A 6,635-nucleotide genomic window follows, 5' to 3' on the forward strand; every position below is an offset into this window, starting at 1 on the left:
TGTTGCTGGAGATACATTATCTAAACCCTTTCTTTTACATTGAATTCAGCTGCTTCCTGTTTAGTCTTAGTTCATATCTGTTAATGCCACTGCTACATGCTACTGCCACCTAGCCAGTGTCCGGATGTATGCTCTTTCTAAATAATAAACTTATTTTGTTACAACGGACTCACTGGTGTGCAGACTCATAAAAACAGATAAATTATATTCTAGCACATGCTGACATGGTGACATGGTGATATGGACATGGACAGAGTCAACTGATAATATGATTATATTTGTGACAATCCTCTTGTGGTTCTGGAAAATAATATGATTGGAGCTGTAGCAAGCATTCTATGCATCAGTCAGAATAAAGGATCAGTTGGAAGATTATGACTCTTCAGTTGACTCAACCACTTTCAGGATCTCTCATTGAAGACACGTTTATTATGATCCCCAGTAGCTACTGTTCCTGGGGAAGCAGAGATTCTGAGCCTCCAAACATCAAATCATATTTGATAATGATCACATTTGATGATCACTGAATGATTCCCTTCACAATTCAGAGTTAAAGACAGACCTGTGTTGCTGGAGATACATTATCTACACCAGTGRAGGCTGCTGAGGGGAGGACGGCTYATAATGGCTGGAACGGAGCAAATGGAATGGCATCAAACACATGGGAACCACGTGTTTGTTGTATTTGATACCATTCCACTCATTCAGCTCCAGGCCTTACCATGAACCCATCCTCCCCAATGAAGGTTCCACCAACCTCCTGTGATCTACACCCTTTCTGTGCAAGACTTCTCACAAAGACAATAMGTTTGGAGGATCGCAGAATCAATGGAKCAATGAGAAATACYTTGTATTGATATTGGCTTGACATTAGACTTAGTTCATGTCTGTTAATACTACTGACACTAGAGGGCAGTACAACCTATCCAGTGACCAGATGTAARCCCTGTGTTGTTGGAGATASMTTATCWAAACCCTTTCATTAACATTACCTGCCAATCTTTGAAGTTTCTCATTTATGTCAAGGAATGCTTCATCAATGCACTAGTCTATTTTCTTAGACACCCATGGAGCAAAAGTTACATCACTGTTAAGCACGCCTCTATGAAGAGGGAACGCAACACCTGCTACAACTCAACTTCTCCGTGAAGTGAAAGAGGTATGGACTGTAGGTGCGAGTAAGGATGACAAAAGGCAGAGAATTACCATTTACTAGGAATGTATTCCTTACACAGGTAATATGGGGAAAAGGGCTGGACGGAACCAAAGCAAAGAACGTAAATATCCAACCCTCCTATCTACTGCCTACCACACACCTAATTTAGCACCACCTGGCGCTAACCAAATACAGGAGTGGTCCACCAGGTCTTACCTAGTGTGCCTAGACAGTGAATATACTACAGGTATATGTCCGCGGGCCTCTTGCCTAAGCACTCCCTAGGTGCCTTCCCCTTCCCCCCTGGGAACAAATGAAACAGAATATTAAACAATTACACAAACAAACTGAGAAACACAGGACATCAAATAAGCTCTATCTGACTGAGCAACAAACACAGAACATACCAAAGCTGCTCCCAGCAACAACTAACACAGTAAATAACCCACAGCCATCAGCCTTCTCTCTCAGCAATGATCTCTCTGAGAACACAACCAGCATATGATATAACCCTCTGCAATGATCCCTCTCTCAGCAATGATCTCAGGATATTACAATCAAACCCTCTATCACAATCAATCTCTCAGTTATAATCTCCCTCTCTCTGCATTCTTTTTCTCCTGAACGGAACACTGGCTTTTATATAGCTTCAGAAGGAGTCTAATCGGATACAGCTGTAACTTGACGAGGGGGCGGAGCTGGCGGATACAGCTGTAACTTGACGAGGGGGCGGGGTCAGCTCCAATCATCAATGGGGCTGACCAATCAGCTGCTTGGGGAGAATTCAGGAAGCCATCTCCTGAAACACATACTCAAATACACAAACTACAACACAGAAACTGGGGAACGTAACAATCACACTATAATGTATTTTTGTGTCATTAAGATCTTTGCAAGGCTTCTCTCTTAGAACCACAAAAAACCTGACTCAAGCAGAAAGAGGTGTAACCATGTTTCAGACTGGAGAGGCAGGGGTTGGAACACTTCTGTTCTGTGGTTAGAAAGAGGATGTTTTTCAAGTTTGACTTAACTTTCACTTTGCTCTAATTGTAACAGTCACAAACACAGCAAGTTTCCAACAGCACACAGTAGATATGCTGTACTCTATTCTAGTGTACATTACAGACACACAAGTATTTAGGCTTCCTAACCGTGAGCCAGGCTTTCTAACTTTGTCTCTTTAAGAGGAAGTGTAGCGTGTAAACACATTTATCTGATGAAGTAACAGGAAAGGTGTGTCGCAACCTGCATCAGGGTGTCATTCTCCTCCTCCATTACCGTGAGTTAGTTCCTCATACCGTCATGTAAACAGGTGAACTGAATATAACGTGTGTGTGTGCTATATTTAGACACAATGGAAACAACTGAATAGTCCCAAAAGGGCAAACTCTACCTGCCAGTTAAGCTAAATCATGAGCAGCTGTAGTATTTAAAGATATATGACCCAGGTCTGATTCACACATACAGCCTCATCTACAAATCTACCCGCTCAATGCATGATCCTACTGTTCATACTGTACCTTCCTGGATATAGTCTATAGCTGGACTAACCTGTCCTTCACTACCTTCCTGGACATGGCCTGTAGCTGGACCAACCTGTCCTTCACTACCTTCCTGGACATGGTCTGTAGCTTGACTAACCTGTCCTTCACTACCTTCCTGGACATGACCTGAAGCTGGTCAAACTGGTTCTTCAGCCGCTGTCTCAACTCATCCTGCTGGCCTTTAGCAGTGATCAACTCTCCTTCCTTTATGGACAGAGTTCTATACGAGGAACTCACTGTACCTGCAGAGTACAAATGCAGTATTGATTGGGATAACATACAATAAGAGTGTCACCTTTTATTGACAGGATTGTTCATACCTTTTCAAACGTTTCAGATCTCAGGGGGCGAGAGCTAAGGGTTGATTGAGGATTGGGGGCTCACCCTCCCCCAGTTAAGGCTCTAAAGCTGTGTTTGATACTGTATCTCCATGTGAACACACCAGAAGCGATAACATGATTATTCCTGGCCATGTTCTAAGACACAGACAAGGCCCCCATGCAAGATTAGATCCGTTTTAGGTCTTATACCAAACGATAACATTACATGCAGCCTATATAATTAAAATGTTAACAAATAATTAATTCCTTTACTAAGGGTTAACGTCATTCTGTATGGCTTGGTGTCTGTGTCAAGAGAATTTTCAATCCCAATGATAATTACTAATTACWAACAATCAATAGCTTTGACTAATCCCCGAGGTTTGTAAGACCATGGGTATAATAATAATTAGTCAAAGACTCAGCTTATGCAAAAGGCTAGTACAGTTTATTCAGAGAACGTTCTAAAGTCAAGAATACAAAAACATCAATTTTATAGCTGCGCACATACTTCCACACACAAACAGTAGGTATCCTACGCACATACWGTATCACTACCCAGCCGACAAAGATTAGGGAAACCTTGAGACCTTGAGAAGTACTCCCTGTCCTCTCCCAAATCTCTAGTCAGGTCGGCACTGAATTTTGCTCAGACAGTCTGTGTTTAAGATACAATAAAGACATATTGTACAGATATTATATGTTTTCAGGGTGGAATATTCTAATCATTAATTTAAACATATAAATTCCATTATCAGTCTGTCTCAGATTGAGTTGCTTCTCTGTCCAACAGTGCTGGGAACCCTCCATGTTCAGGACCCCACCCAGGGCTGGCATCTCTAAGCCTGTGGAGCTCCACTTCTATCTGGTCTATCTGCTGGCTCTTCTCCTGCACCTCCTTCTCCACCTCCCTCTGATTCCTGACCTCTGACAGACACACTATCAACTCCACCTTCAATACAAAGAAAAACAGAAAAGTATGTGAGGTGACCAAGGTTACTTCAGCTCCTCAATTTAACTATTTGATTTCTATACCAATGTGGCTTTTCATTGGTTTTCTTTTAGTTTGACAGGTTTTATATTTAATGATAGATGTGTGTTGTGCTCTGTTTGATCTGGTATCTGTTTTAGTTTGAAGAGTCTTGTAACCTGAAGCTTCAAGTTTTTACTTTCATTTTTGTTTCTTTTTAAATTTGTTTTAGTTTGAATGTTAGTTTGAACCTTTATGGTTCAAAGGCAGAGGGATAGATGCCACTATTATAGTTAGATCACTTTTATACTGTAGTTAGTGTCGGGGATAGAGGGATAGATGACACTGTTATAGTTACAGTACTTTTATACTGTAGTTATGGTCAGATATAGAGGGATAGATGACACTATTAAAGTTATAGCACTTTTATACTGTAGTTAGGGTCAGGTATAGAGGGATAGATGACACTGTTATAGTACTTTTATACTGTAGTTATGGTCAGATATAGAAGGATAGATGACACTATTAAAGTTATAGCACTGCTGTGGTAATCAGTATATGGCTGTATACCCATTACACCTTATTCAAATGGACAAAGATCACAACTTGCTGTTCAGTACATATCAAATCCAATTTGATTGGTCACTACATATGTTAATGCGAGTGTAGCGAAATCTTGTGCTTCTAGTTGCGACAGTGCAGTAATATCTAATAAGTAATCTAGCATATCACAACGACTGCCTTATAAACAAAATGTAAAGGGATGAATAAGAATACAGTGGCTTGCAAATATTCAACCCCTTGGTATTTTCGTATTTTGTTGCCTTACAACCTGGAATTAAAATAGATTTTTTGGGGGTTTGTAACATCTGATTTACGCAACATGCCTACCACTTTGAAGATGCTAAATATTTTTTCTTGTGAAGAAAACAAGAATTAAGATGTCTCTATAAGCTTGGCACATCTAGCCACTGGGATTTTGCCCATTCTTCAAGGCAAAACTGCTCCAGCTCCTTCAAGTTGGATGGGTTCCGCTGGTGTACAGCAATCTTTAAGTCATACCACAGATTCTCAATTGGATTGAGGTCTGGGCTTTGACTCGGATATTCCAAGACATTTAAATGTTTCCCCTTAAACCACTCGAGTGTTGCTTTAGCAGTATGCTTAGGGTCATTGTCCTGCTGGAAGGTGAACCTCCGTCCCAGTCTCAAATCTCTGGAAGACTGAAACAGGTCCCTCAAGAATTTCCCTGTATATAGTGCCATCCATTATTCCTTCAATTCTGACCAGTTTCCTAGTCCCTGCCGATGAAAAACATCCCCACAGCAGGATGCTGCCACCGCCATGCTTTATTGTGGGGATAGTTTTCTCGGGTGATGAGAGGTGTTGGGTTTGCGCAAGACATAGCATTTTCCTTGATGGACAAAAAGCTCAATTTTAGTCTCATCTGAACAGAGTACCTTCTTCCATATGTTTGGGGAGTCTCCCACATGCCTTTTGGCAAACACCAAATGTGTTTGCTTAGTTTTTTTCTTAAGCAATGGCTTTTCTCTGGCCACTCTTCAGTAAAGCCCAGCTCTGTGGAGTGTACAACTTAAAGTGGTACTATGGACAAATACTCCAATCTCCGCTGTTGAGCATTGCAGCTCCTTCGGGGTTATCTTTGGTCTCTTTGTTTCCTCTTTGATTAATGCCCTCCTTGCCTGGTTGGTGAGTTTTAATGGCGGCCCTTTCTTGGCAGGTTTGTTGTGGTACCATATTCTTTCCATTTTTTAAATAATGGATTTAACTTTGGATATTTTTTTATAACTCAACCCTGATCTGTACTTCTTCAGAACTTTGTCCCTGACCTGTTTGGAGAGCTCCTTGGTCTTCATGGTGCCGCTTGCTTGGTGGTGCGCCTTGCTTAGTGGTGTTGCAGGCTCTGGGCCTTTCAGAACAGGTGCATATGTACTGAGATCATGTGACAATTAGATTGCACACAGGTGGACTTTATTTAACTAATTATGTGACTTCTGAAGGTATTTGGTTGCACCAGATCTTATTTAGGGCTTCATAGCAAAGGGGGTGAATACATAGGCACACACCACTTTTCATTTTTTTTTTTTTTTTCTTTTTTTAAGCAGGTTATTTTTTTCATTTCACTTCACCAATTTGGAATATTTTGTGTATGTCCATTCCATTTAAATTACAGGTTGTAATGCAACAAAATTGGAAAAACACCAAGGAGGTTGAATACTTTGCAAGGCACTGTATGTACATATAAATATATGGATGACGGATGGCCGTGCGGCATAGGCAAGATGCAGTAGTTCTTATTGAAATCAAATATACATAGTGGGGCAAAAAAGTATTTAGTCAGCCACCAATTGTGCAAGTTCTCCCACTTAAAAAGATGAGAGAGGCCTGTAATTTTTCATCATAGTACACTTCAACTATGACAGACAAAATGAGAAAGGAAAATCCAGAAAATCACATTGCAGGACTTTTTATGAATTTATTTGCAAATTATGGTGGAAAATAAGTATTTGGTCAATAACAAAAGTTTATCTCAATACTTTGTTATATTACCCTTTGTTGGCAATGACAGAGGTCAAACGTTTTCTGTAAGTCTTCACAAGGTTTTCACACACTGTTGCTGGTAT

General features: G+C 40.5%; 1 long non-coding RNA gene across 1 annotated transcript in view; it reads right to left on the minus strand.

The window, feature by feature from the left end:
* The window catches only part of LOC139024433 (uncharacterized), a 69,122-nt gene extending 64,965 nt beyond the window's left edge, over positions 1-4,157 (minus strand). Inside the window, exon 1 of the long non-coding RNA XR_011475737.1 lies at positions 3,953-4,157. This is a non-coding gene — a long non-coding RNA (uncharacterized lncRNA). The remainder of the gene's footprint in view (positions 1-3,952) is intronic.
* Positions 4,158-6,635: the final 2,478 nt, after the last annotated feature.

This window comes from Salvelinus sp. IW2-2015, unplaced genomic scaffold (genome assembly GCF_002910315.2).
Source record: "Salvelinus sp. IW2-2015 unplaced genomic scaffold, ASM291031v2 Un_scaffold1499, whole genome shotgun sequence".
NCBI lineage: Eukaryota > Metazoa > Chordata > Actinopteri > Salmoniformes > Salmonidae > Salvelinus > Salvelinus sp. IW2-2015.